This window comes from Triticum aestivum, chromosome 7D (genome assembly GCF_018294505.1).
Source record: "Triticum aestivum cultivar Chinese Spring chromosome 7D, IWGSC CS RefSeq v2.1, whole genome shotgun sequence".
In the NCBI taxonomy this organism is placed as follows: Eukaryota; Viridiplantae; Streptophyta; class Magnoliopsida; order Poales; family Poaceae; genus Triticum; species Triticum aestivum.
The window spans coordinates 55,482,881-55,496,079 of record NC_057814.1 but is presented as its reverse complement, the minus strand read 5'-3'; positions in this window follow the sequence as shown (position 1 = coordinate 55,496,079).

The following is a 13,199-nucleotide window of genomic DNA, read 5'->3' as shown; positions in this document are numbered from 1 at the left end:
GTATTAAAGAAAATTAATCTCATTTAAAAAAAGATCAAGCATGTGAAAAGTGTTCAAATTTTGAATAGAAGAATGTTGACTGTATACTATTTTTTTAACTTGTACTTGGAAAATGTTAATCAAGCAACTGTTTTTTTTTCCAAATCTGTAGAACTTTTTTTGACTGTGTACTAAAAAATGTTGCACTTGTATTTAAATTTGTTTAAAGATGTATTAGAAAAATGTCCTTGATGTATACGAAAAATGTAGAATGAAACAAAAAGAGAAAAGAATAATGAAAAAAAGGAAACCAAAATAAAAAGAAAAAGAGAATCAAAGAAATAAGTGCAAACAAAATGGGAAACAACGAAAACCGATAAAGAAACCAATGAAAATCAATAAAAAAACTAAGAAACAAGAAGTAACCAAGTAAATACAAAAAGGGATAACATATAAAAGAATAAAAGGAAAATGAAAAGCCGAGTAATGGTTTTTAAAACAATTGTAGTAACACATAATTGTATGTCAGTACCTTCTGTTATAAATTCTTAGGGGGTAAACGTAGAATTTGATTAAGTGCATTAATAAATGATCATCATCATAACACATAAGACCTGCTTGTCAGGAAAAAAATATTAGAAACATCAGGAAAAAATATGTTAGCTATATGAATCACAATGGGGACAAATGGCTCAACACCAAATGAGCTAACCAAAGAACTAAATAACTTTCTGTGATGAAAAGCCACGTTATTTCTTTCTTTACAGTTTGGTTTTTCTAAAAGACTTTACAATTTGGTTGGGCAGTTGGTGTACGCATTTTCAATTTTTAATTCATCAATGGGCTAGTGGCCCAAACACTTAGCACACCCGACATGAGCGGGGGTGTGATTTATCTCACTTACCGCAAGACAATTGTTCATCTCGCCTCTACCGTTCCCAGAATGGGTCAGCACAGTTAGGTTCTTCCTCGCGCCTGTGTTTATTTAATGTTTTTAGTTTTGTTACTTATTTTATGATTTCAAATATTCTAAATAAATATATTCCAAAAAGAACTTTACATAAAGTATTTGAAAATATGTTAATTAAGCATTTGAAAATGTGAAATATGTATAGAGAGAATGTTTCTCATGTATGCATAAAATGTATCTGATAACTTATTCCAAGCATTTGAAAAAAGGTATTAAACAAGTATTTTAAAAATATTAACCAAGCATTTGAAAAATGTTAAATATGTATAGAAAAATGTTCAGCATGTATTCAAATATGCTGAAATTATTTGATAATGTATTTAAAAAATATTGACCAAGCATTTTAAAAAACTGAAAAAGTGTTTGAAAAATGTTAAGCAATCATTCAAAAAATGATCAATGTGTATAGAAAAAATGTTGACCATGTATAAAAATCTTTAATATTCTATTTAAAAAAATTTAAAAAACCATATACAAAATGTTAAATGCGAATAGAAATAATGTTGACAATGTATTAAATAATGTTAATCTTGTATCTGAAAATTGTTTATCAAGCATTTGAAAAATGTTAAAATCTGTATATAAAAAATGTTGACAATGTACTTAAAAACATTTAATCTTGTATTTAGAAAAATTTAGTTAGGCATTTGAAAAGTGTTAAAAAAGTGTATCTAAAAATGGTGACCGTATACTAAAAAAATGTTAAACTTCTACTTGACATTTTTAATCAAGCATTTGTTTTTTAAATGTGAACATAATTGTTTTTTACTGCGTACTTAATTTTTTTAAATTGTATTTAAAAATTGTTAGACTTTTATTAGAAAAATGACCTTGACGTATATGAGAAGTGTAGAACGAAAAGCAAAAGAAACAAAAAAAATGAGAAAACTAATGAAAACCGAAACAAACAAAGGAAACCAAAATAAAAATCAAAGAAATAAGTGCATATAAAATGGGAAAGAATTAATTCCGATAAAGAAACCGGTGAAAATCAAGAAAAAAAACTAAGAAAGCACGAAGAAACCAAGTAAATACAAAAAGGGATAAAATAAAAGAAAATAAAGAAAATGAAAAAAAACCACTAATCTGTTTTAGTTTTAGCCAAGATGGGCATCTATGCTAGAAGCCTAAATTCCTCAGTACAAATCACTATCACTAGCATTCCTACCTAGACGACATGCAACTACAACACCCATTAAAAAAAAAATATCACCATGCAAGGCACAACTAGGGATGCTTAGATTAGGACCACAAGTGGCACTTGGATCATGTTTACGAATCAAACATCTCCCAGTGAAAAGAGCAAAGTAATGAACAACAGGAAAATGAATACTGCCAATTCTACCTTCAGTAACCCCTCTAGTTTCCTCGTAGAAAATGCTCCTAAGAACCGCTTCATAATCTCTTTTACGAGGGTCATGGAAGGTGCCCCCAAAAGGGAATAAACCCACAATTCATCGGATCCCAACAAACACACCACAAAAGTTACATCGAATAGGTCTCTGAAGAGATCATTGTATTGAAGATCAAATGAGAGAGAGAGAGAGAGAGAGAGAGAGACATCTAGCTACTGCTATGGACCAGTAGATCCTGTGGGAACTACTCACACATCATCATCAAGGCAGAAAGGTTGACGAAGATGGCCTTCGTTGTGGATTCCCCCTCCGGTAGAGTACCAGAAAAGGCCTCCACATGGGATCGCGAAAGAACAGAGGCTTGCGGCAGCGGAAGAATTGTATCGGGAGTTTGGGCAGCAGGGGGCCCGAAAGGGGGCAGGGTGCGCCCCCCTGCCTTATCGTCTCCTCGTCTATCGTTTGGATCACCCCTGAAACTTCTAGGGTCTCTTTTGGTCCAGAAAAAGACTTCGTTTGGTATGAATTTTCTGTAAAACAAAAAACAAGCAGAAATCAACAAGTAGCACTAGGCACTGAGTTAATAGGTTAGTTCCTAAAAATGATATAAAATGGTATATAAAGCATACAAGATTGATAATATAATAGCATCAAACAATCAATAATAATAGATACGTCGGAGACGTATCAGCATCCCCAAGCTTAAATTCTTGCTCATCCTCGAGTAGGCAAATGATAAAACAGAATTTTTGATGTTGAATGCTACCTAACATGTCTTAATCATGTAATGTTTTGGGTATAAATGTTGAGAAACAATGACTTAATAGATATCAAAGAGATAATATAAAAGAATGCTAGAAAATAGTCATTACTCTTCAAAATATCTATGTCAATGAATGTTATTCCTACTCATTTAATCGTGTAAGCATGGCATAACATGGTCCTCCTAGCACAAAGTATAAATCATGAACACCCCGGTGCCAAACCAAGCAATTGTATCATACTTTTTCTCGCTTCAACATTTTCAACTCCACTCAATACTTGAGCGTGAGCCATGGACTTAGCACTTTGGATGGCAAAGAGAATGATGATAGGGGATTACAAGGGAAGACATAAATTGAGAAAGTCTCACATCAACTCGACTGATTGTTAGGCAATGGAGAGGCCTTTCAATTGAAATCGATGCAAGGAGTAGGGATTGCCATGCAATGGATGCACTAGAGCTATAAGTGTATGAAAGCTCACTACTGAAACTAAGTGGGTGTGCATCTAACTTACTTGCGCATGAAGGCCTCGGGCATTTGAGGATACCCGTCATCGGAATATGCAAGTCAAGTTTTATAATGTAAAAATTCCCACCAATACATGAAAGTGACAAATCATGGAGACTCTCTATATGAAGAACATGGTGCTACTTTGAAGCACAAGTGTGGTAAAGGATACTAGCATTGCCCCTTTTTTCTCTCACACATTTTTAAGAACAATATCATGAACCTCATACCCACTTTTTCGATGACCCATCAGTCTCCTCCATTCCTTTCCTCACTGGGACAATGCTCTAATAATAATGATCATCACACTTCTATTTACTTACAACTCGATAAACTAAATGATATGACTACATATGAATGCCTCTAGCAATGTACCAGGATGTGCAATGATCTAGCGTAACATGTATAACAATGGTGGTCAAAATATCATGTCAGCTCTATATGATAATGCAAAGAAAAATGACAATGAATGCTCAAGCCATGTGAATAGTAACGATGGAAGTTGCATCACAATGAATCTCGAAATGACTATGGAAATGCCATGATAGGTAGGTATGGTGGCTGTTTTGAGAAAGGGTATAATAAGGCTTATGTGTGATAAAGCATGTCATATCACGGGATTTGGATGCACCGACGAAGTTTGCACCAAGGCTCGAGGTGAGAACGGGCAATGCACGATACTAAAGAGGCTAGCAAAATATATGGATAGGTAGAAGTGCTTATAGTCCACAAACTCACATTAGTCATAAAGGACTCAAATACTTATTGTGAAAGTTTATTAGCTCTCGAAGAAAAGTACTACTCGCATGCCCCTAGGGAGGAGGTTGGGAGGAGTTAACCATCGCGCCTCCCCGATTCAGACAACACAAAGGATATCAATCAAGGATAAATCATGCTCCAACTTCCTTGCTATGCCATGACCGACACTTTAATGAAATAGTGCATCACAAACCTTAACATCTATAATTATACTAAGTAATGTTTATTAACTAGTAAACATCTGTATTATAATTTAAATATCGTTGATCATACACTTCGCATTCGGTGCTCTAAATGAAAGTTTTTATTATACTACTCTTGTATCCCTATCATTTTAGACTAAACATATATATGGCTCGTGCAAATTACCACTTCCTATTTAAACTCTTAAAAAATTATAAGTGAAACATTAGAGTGCAATTGATTTGTATAAAATATAAGTACGACTGTACTCTAAAGATACTTGATTAGAAGCGTTTGTGGAGGGCGAACGCCGCTACTTGGTACATCTTTTGCAGCGTGCCATGCACCTAAACGCTGCTAAAGTTTTGGCCAGAGAGTCCTTTCCTTAAATATAAAAATAGCTATGTTCTTGGAAGTTGCGGATGCTGTTACAAAGTCTCACAACTGCGATGTTTCGCTCGGCCAAACACGTCTACTACTTTGAGGCCTGGAATCTTCTGGGCATCACATGCTGGCAGTGTTTCACCTAGGCCGAACGCTGCAAGTATGGAAATCTTAGCCAAGTTTGGCCGCAGTGCGAACGCGTCTAATAATTAGCGAAAATAGCCTCGGCGACCGGTTTCGCTTAAACGCTGCTGATGTGAAAATCCTTAAAGGGCTTTTTCTACTTGTGCAACTGGCTTTAAAAGAAGAAATCCTCAAACAACGTTGGTGCTTCCTATAAATTAATAAATTATGGGCAAAATTCGTCGCTTTTACATATGGTTAGTGACTTAAAATATCGATAATAGACATTCTCATACAATTATAATGAAATTGGCAGGCAGCCGCTGCTATTCACCGACGTCATTGGTTGCTAAAAGGTCAACGACCGCCTTCCGGCGAGGGTCTACACTCTGAGTCCATGACCAGCACCCTTGCCGCCATTATTCTTGGTCTCCCGATCGGTTGCCACGGTGCCCGTCTCTGTGTGCGGAGCTGCTAGGACGCTCTTGGGATTGCTGGGCCTTGTCCAGTATGGCTTGCTCGCGCGTGACACGTTTCTAACATATATATAATTTTTTATTGTTTCATGCTATTAAAGTATCATTCTTAGATGTTTTATACTCGTTTACTAGTAACTTTATATTATTTTTTGAGACTAACCTATTGATATAGTGCCTAGTGCCAGTTGCTGTTTTTTGCTTGTTTTTTTACTTCGTAGAATATCCATATCAAACGAAGTCCAAATACAACAAAGCTTTTTGAAGGATTTTTTCTGCCCAGAAGACACCCAGGAGGCCCAAGATGTGCACCAGAGGGGCCCTGTGGGGCCCACTAGGCACCAGGGCATGCCAGGGCCCCCAGGCGCGCCCTCGTGGGTAGTGGGGCCCACAGGCACCCCTTCCACCGCCTCTCAGCTCTATAAATACTCTAATATTCTAGAAACCCTAGGGGAGTCGACAAAACACAATTCCAGCTGCCGCAAGTTCCAGAACCACGAGATCCAATCTAGAGGCCTTTTTCGGCACTTTGCCGGAATGGGCAACGATCACGGAGGGGTTCTTCATCATCCTTGCTGCCCCTCCGATGATGCATGAGTAGTTTACCATAGACCTATGGGTCCGTAGTTAGTTGCTAGATGGCTACTTCTCTCCTTTTTGATCTTCAATACAATGTTCGCCTCGATCTTCTTGGAGATCTATTTGATGTAATGACTTTTTGCGGTGTGTTTGTTGGGATCCGATGAATTATGAGTTTATGATCAGTTCTATCCATGAATATTATTTGAGTCTTTGTTGAGCTCTCTTATGCATGATTGTTATAGCCTCGTATTTCTTCTCCGAAACTTTGGTTTGGTTTGGCCAATTAGATTGTTTTTTCTTCCCATGGGAAGAGGTGCGTTGTGATGGGTTCGATCTTGCGGTGCTCAATCTCAGTGACAGAAGGAGACATGACACACATGTATCGTTGCCATTAAGGATAAAAAGATGGGGTCTATTCCTACATGAATAGATCTTATCTACATCATGTCATTGTTCTTATTGCATTACTCCATTTTTTCATGAACTTAATACACTAGATGCATGCTGGATAGCGGTCGATGTGTGGAGTAATAGTAGTAGTAGATGCAGGCAGGAGTCGGTCTACTAATCTTGGACGAGATTCCTATATACATAATCATTCCCTTGGATATCGTCATACCCAACAGTAATTTGTTTATCCACGTATGCTATTTTCTTGAGAGAAGCCTCTAGTGAAATCTAAGGCCCGGGTCTATTTCCTATCATATTGTTTTCAGATCTATTATTCCGAAAACCCAAAAATACCTTGCTGCAGTTTTTCTTTACTTATTTTATTTTGTGTTTTTGCTAGATCTATTTAACCAATCTCATACAATTTAATCTATCTCCATACTGAGGAGGGATTGCCAACCCCTCTTACGCGTTGGGTTGCAAGTTTTCGTGGTTCGTGTGCAGGTGCTGTTTACATAGTGTTGCTTGGTTCTCCTACTGGATTGATAAGCTTGATTTCATAACTGAGGGAAATACTTACCGTTGCTGTGCTGCATCATCCTATCCTCTTCGGGGAATTACCAACGTAGATACAAGCAATCGGCATTCAAGCAAGCGCGTGACATTCACGCGACATAACTCTATTCCGATCTCGACCCACTCATAACCTATTTCATTAGAGCTGCAGCTCAAAAAATTGATGGCGCTATAGCTCTACTTCACCGGGGCCTCCACCAAGGTCGCGCTCGAGCCTGGCGACCAGACAGTCGGCACTATTGTCGTGGCCGAAAGGATGTTGTGCAAGTGCGACGCACAGGCCTGCTGCCCATTCCTGGCTGGGCATCAGGCTTTCGATGGGCACCAACGGCCCGAGGGGTGGGAGGCGACAATGTTGCCACTGTGGCGCTCTGGCGTGGTGGCTAGCCAAATCTGCTTAAAAGGTCTTCTGTATCATGACATTGAGCGCCAACCAGGTGCCACATCGATATTATTGATGAGCTGTGACGCCTGCACTAGCAAGCCGAGGGGACTAGCGAAACGACGACGGCGCTCCAGCACGTTCTCGTCGTCGAGAACGTTGGGGGCGATTCGGCGGCCTGACATGCTAGGAATTGGTAGATGGGTATGGGCCTGAGCAGTGTCGCTACGGTGCGATGCCGCTAGGACTTATTGCTATTCACTTGCTGCTGGTAGCCTTCCCTTGTACTAAGCGGGAATACTGCTTGTGCATCCAAACTCCTTAAACTAAGTTGTGCCAAATGAGTCCACTACCTACCTATATATGGTATTTCCATGCCGTTCCAAGTAAATTTGTATGTGCCAACTCTAATTTTTAAAATAAATTTCCTTTTTGTGTGCCCGTACCGCTCATGAAGCGGCAGTGGGTGGCCAATATTTTTTCATGCTAGATGTGTTATTCTCAAGATGAGTGTTTATTCACTTGTCATTGCACGAGAGAGTGGCCGGTAATAGGGATGCCCAGTCCCGAATTGAAAAATAAATTTACTTTATGTTGTCAATAATAAATTCCTTGGAAAGTGTTGGTATGGAAGGCACCCGTGGATACGGCTAGCCATGGATTGTGAAAGAATGGTGGAAAAAGGAATAAACTTTATTTTATGTTTGGGAACCGCCTATGATGTATCTAGCATGGAAAGTATTGGGAATTCTCGGTCGTTTTCGTTGACAAGAAAAGCATGCCTGTCAAAACAATTTTATCTCTGAATTTAAGCTTTGAGCTTTGGCACCTCCACAAATCTCTGCTTCCCTCTGCGAAGGGCCTATCTATTTACTTTTATTCAATTTTTATTTTTATTGAGTCTCCATCTTCTCTTATAAAGCACCAACTAGGGAGCACTATTATCATGCTTGAGCATTGGATGTAGCTAATATTTGAGTGTGTTTCATGAATGGATCAATGACTGAGCATAATGGGCTAGGGATAGCTTTCTTTGGTGTTGATATTTTGAAAGACATGTTTGCTTGTTGATATGCTTAAGTATTGAGGTCTTCGTGTCAAATTATAGACTATTGCTTTGAATCATCTAAAGTCCAAATGTCCAAAAGAAAAGAATATGTGATAAATATGATGGGTAGCATTCCACACCAAAAATTCCGTTTTTATCATTTACCAACTCGAGGACGAGCAGGAATTAAGCTTGGGGATGCTGATACGTCTCCAATGTATCTATAATTTTTGTTTGTTCCATGCTATTAAAGTATCATTCTTGGATGTTTTATACTCATTACTAGCAACTTTATATCATTTTTTGGGACTAACCTGTTGACATAATGCCCAGTTCTAGTTGCTGTATTTTGTTTGTTTTTTACTTCGCGGAATATCCATATCAAACAAAGCCAAATACAGCGAAACTTTTTAGAGATTTTTTTCTGCCCAAAAGACACCCAGGAGGCCCGAGATGTGCACTAGAGGGGCCCTGTGGGGCCCACTAGGCACCAGGGCGCGCCAGGGCCCCCAGGCGCGCCCTGGTGGGTAGTAAGGCCCACAGGGACCCCCTCCACTGCCTCTCAGCTCTACAAATACTCTAATATTACAAAAACCCTAGGGGAGCCGACAAAACACAATTCCAGCTGCCGCAAGTTCCGGAACCACGAGATCAAATCTAGAGGCCTTCTTCGACACTCTTCCGGAGGGGTCAACGATCACGGAGGGGTTCTTCCTCATCACCCGTGCCCCTCTGATGATGCGTGAGTAGTTCACCACAGACCTACGGGTCCGTAGGCAGTAGCTAGATGGCTTCTTCTCTCTTTTTGATCTTCAATACAATGTTCTCCTCGATGTTATTGGAGATCTATTTGGTGTAATGACTTTTTGAGGTGTGTTTGTTGGGATCCGATGAATTGTGAGTTTATGATCAGTTTTATTCATGAATACTATTTGAGTCTTTGTTGAACTCTCTTATGCATGATTGTTATCACGGCCGTCCATGGGCATGTGCGGGCTGTGCGACCGCACAGGGTCCCCAAATTCTAGGGCCCCCCAATTTTGTGCCAATGTCTAGTATTTGTTTTCCTTTTGGGCCATTTTTCACAGCTAGCACAGGCCCATGGCTCTCCCGAATGGGCCTGCTCCCCAGTTTCCTGAACGAGCCTCTCCCGAGTCTGAGTCGACACAACCCTGGCGATCGATCGATCTATCGATCTTCGCCAGACGCCGCCGCCGCCGCCGCATGGAGACGGAGGCTAGCAGCGTTATTTCCTTTGATCGCTTTGTTTCGTGCTCGGAGGCACAGCCCATAGCCCTGCTCTCATGAAGAACTTCCTTATGATACAACAAGTCGTCCGGGAATTGCATCGCAAGAAGGTGCCTTCTCTGATGCTCAAACTTCATATAGCTTGTGCTTTTGACTCTGCTGGATTGCCGTTCCTCGTTGAAATTATGCAGCGTTTCAGTTTTGAGAACAATTGGATTTGATGCATGGCTCTTGTCCTCTCTTGTTCTATTACAAGGGTCATGGTGACTAGACGTTTAGGTGACTCATCTGGCAGGTATCGTCAACAGGTTGCTTAATGCCATGTTTCGGCAGTGTAGACTGCTAGTTTTTCTACGCTATAACATCATCCTGTAATTGTAAATACTCCTTTCTATTCTATTCTTCATATATTGCGTGTGCTAAAAAACACAAACAAGTATAGAGTGCCGGTGGCTGTGAGGGCATCACCAATCTGTCCACCAGGTGCTTTCAAACTTCATCCCTATTTAATTTAGACTATTTTGTTGAATAATTATATATTAGTAAATAATGTATGCATATGCATCAGTTCATCAATCAAATTATTTAGGGAAGATATATAGTAGACTAGATTATCAAGTTGTCACACACCAAAATTTCCAACATAGTTCCTCATATAAAATTTCCAAGATAGTTCCTCATATAGACTAGCTGATCCCACTGGATTTTTTTGGACCAGAAGACATCCAGTGGGCCGGAGAAGCACCTCGGGGTGCTCCGAGGGGAGCACAACCCACCGGGGCGTGCCTGGAGGCCCAGGTGCGCCCAGGTGGGTTGTGCCCACCACGGGTGTCCCCTGAACCACCTATTTGCTCTATAAATACCCCAATATCCCAGAAACCATAGGGGAGTCGACGAAAATCAATTGCAGGCACCGCAAGTTCCAGAACCACCAGATCCAATCTAGACACCATCACGGAGGGGTGCATCATGTCCATTGGTGCCTCTCCGATGATGTGTGAGTAGTTCTTTGTAGACCTACGGGTCCGTAGTTAGTAGCTAGATGCTTCCTCTCTCTCGTTTGGTTCTCAATATAATGGTCTCTTGGAGATCCACATAATGTAACTCTTTTTGCAGTGTGTTTGTTGGGATCCGATGAACTTTGAGTTCATGATCAGATCTATCTTTTTATCCATGAAAGTTATTTGAGTCTTCTTTGATCTCTTATATGCATGATTACTTATAGCCTCATATTTCTTCTCCGACATTTGGGTTTTATTTGGCCAACTTGATCTATTTATCTTGCAATGGGAAGAGGTTCTTTGTAGTAGGTTTGATCTTACGGTGCTTGATCCCAGTGACAGAAGCGGAACCGACACGTATGTATCGTTGCTACTAAGGATAAAACGATGAGGTCTATTTCTACATAAATAGATCTTGTCTACATCATGTCATCGTTCTTATTGCAGTACTCCGTTTCTCCATGAACTTAATACACTAGATGCATGCTGGATAGCGGTCGATGTGTGGAGCAATAGTAGTAGATGCAGGCAGGAGTCGGTCTACTAATCTTGGACGTGATGCCTATATAATGATCATTGCCTGGATGTCATCATGATCATTTGAAGTTCTATCAAGTGCCCAACAGTAATTTGTTCACCCACTGTTTGCTATTTTTCTCGAGAGAAGCCACTAGTGAAACCTACGGCCCCCGGGTCTCTTCTTTATTATATTTGCCTTTGCGGTCTATTTCCTTTGCTTTTATTTTTAGATCTATTAAACCAAAAATACAAAAATACTTTGCTGCAATTTATTTTATTTGGCGTTTGATCTATCAATATTTATAACTCTCTCATGTCCGTTTACCAATTTTTGGCGCCGTTACCCGAAAGGGATTGACAACCCCTTTAACACATCGGGTTGCGAGTATTTGTTATTTGTGTGCAGGTGCTGTTTACGTAGTGTTGCTTGGTTCTCCTACTGGTTCGATAACCTTGGTCTCATCACTGAGGGAAATACCTACCGTTGCTGTGCTGCATCATCCCTTCCTCTTTGGGGAAATACCGACGTAGTTCAAGCAAACATCAAAAGGAATTTCTGGCGCCGTTGCCGGGGAGACATCATCAACATCTACCAGGTTCCTAATCACAAATCTCATTACCTCACAATTTACAATATTTGCCATTTGCCTCTCGTTTTCCTCTCCCTCACTTCACAAAAATTTACCGTTTTATTCTCCCTCTTTTTCATCCGCCGTTTTCTCATGAGATCTATCTTGTGTGCAACTTTGTTTGCCACTTTCTGTCGTCATGGATAGTTCTTCATCTATAGTATGCACTCCCGAGAACGAAGTTCTCAACTTTAAACAAAGGGGAGGAGAGAATTTAAAAGATGCTTGGTATAGGATTTGCAATGCTCATAATAGATCTATCCGTGAGCAATCTACCGTTGTTCTTCTTCGCTGTTTTTATGTGGGCATCACCACTTGGTATAGATTCGTCCTTGATATGATTACCGGTGGAAAATTCTTGATGTGTCCCTCTCTTGATGCTTTTAATGCTATGGGAAATTTAGTACGTTCACCACCTCTTATGATTAATGAAACAACTTTGACTCTTGAGCATGTTATGGAAAGACTAGATGCTATTGAAAAGAAAATGCTTACTGAAGAACATATTGAAAACTTGGATAAAAAGATGCATAATTTTGCCACTAAAATTGGGTCAAAAGCGGGAGAAGTTTTTAAGTTGCTAAAATAAAAGGGGACCGTAATTCATGAAAGAATTGAAGAAAGCCCGTCTCGGATTGATAAACTAGAACAAATCTTTAGTAATTTAAGCACGACTTTTGCTTCCGCTAAAAGTATTGAAAAAACTCCCGTAAAGATTGGCAAGATTACTCAAGTTACTAAGAACAAGGGTGCAACTTCTAGCAATAATAGTAAATAAGATCTTAAGATGATTAGTATTCATCCGGATTTTGTTGAAGTTATAAGAGACCCCATTGATAAGAGCGAATTCGTCAATTTTGTCCCTAGGAGCTTTGCTATGTTACTTGCTAAATCTTCGAGGAAATCTGATTGTGTTATTGAAGAGTTGGGAAATAAAGATGACAAAACTTAGATCCTTGCTTTATGCCTAGCTAGGGGCATGAAATAATAGCGCTTGTTGTGAGGCAACCCAATGAATACAATTTATTTTTCCTTTTTGCTTTCTGTTCTTGAGTGTTTGCACAATTATGCTACTGTTATGATTGTGTTTTTTGTGTTTTAATTAGTGTTTGTGCCAAGCAAAGCCTTTAGGATCTTCTTGGGTGATAGTAGATTTGATCTTGCTGAAAAACAGAAACTTTGCACGCCAGTCATAGAATTGTCAAAATTCACAGAAGCGTGATAAAATACTCATTCTTTCTTGCAGAAGATTAATATACAAATTGTTCACGTGGTCCTAATTTTTCAGAATTTTTGGAGTTACATAAGTATTCGAAATATCAAGATT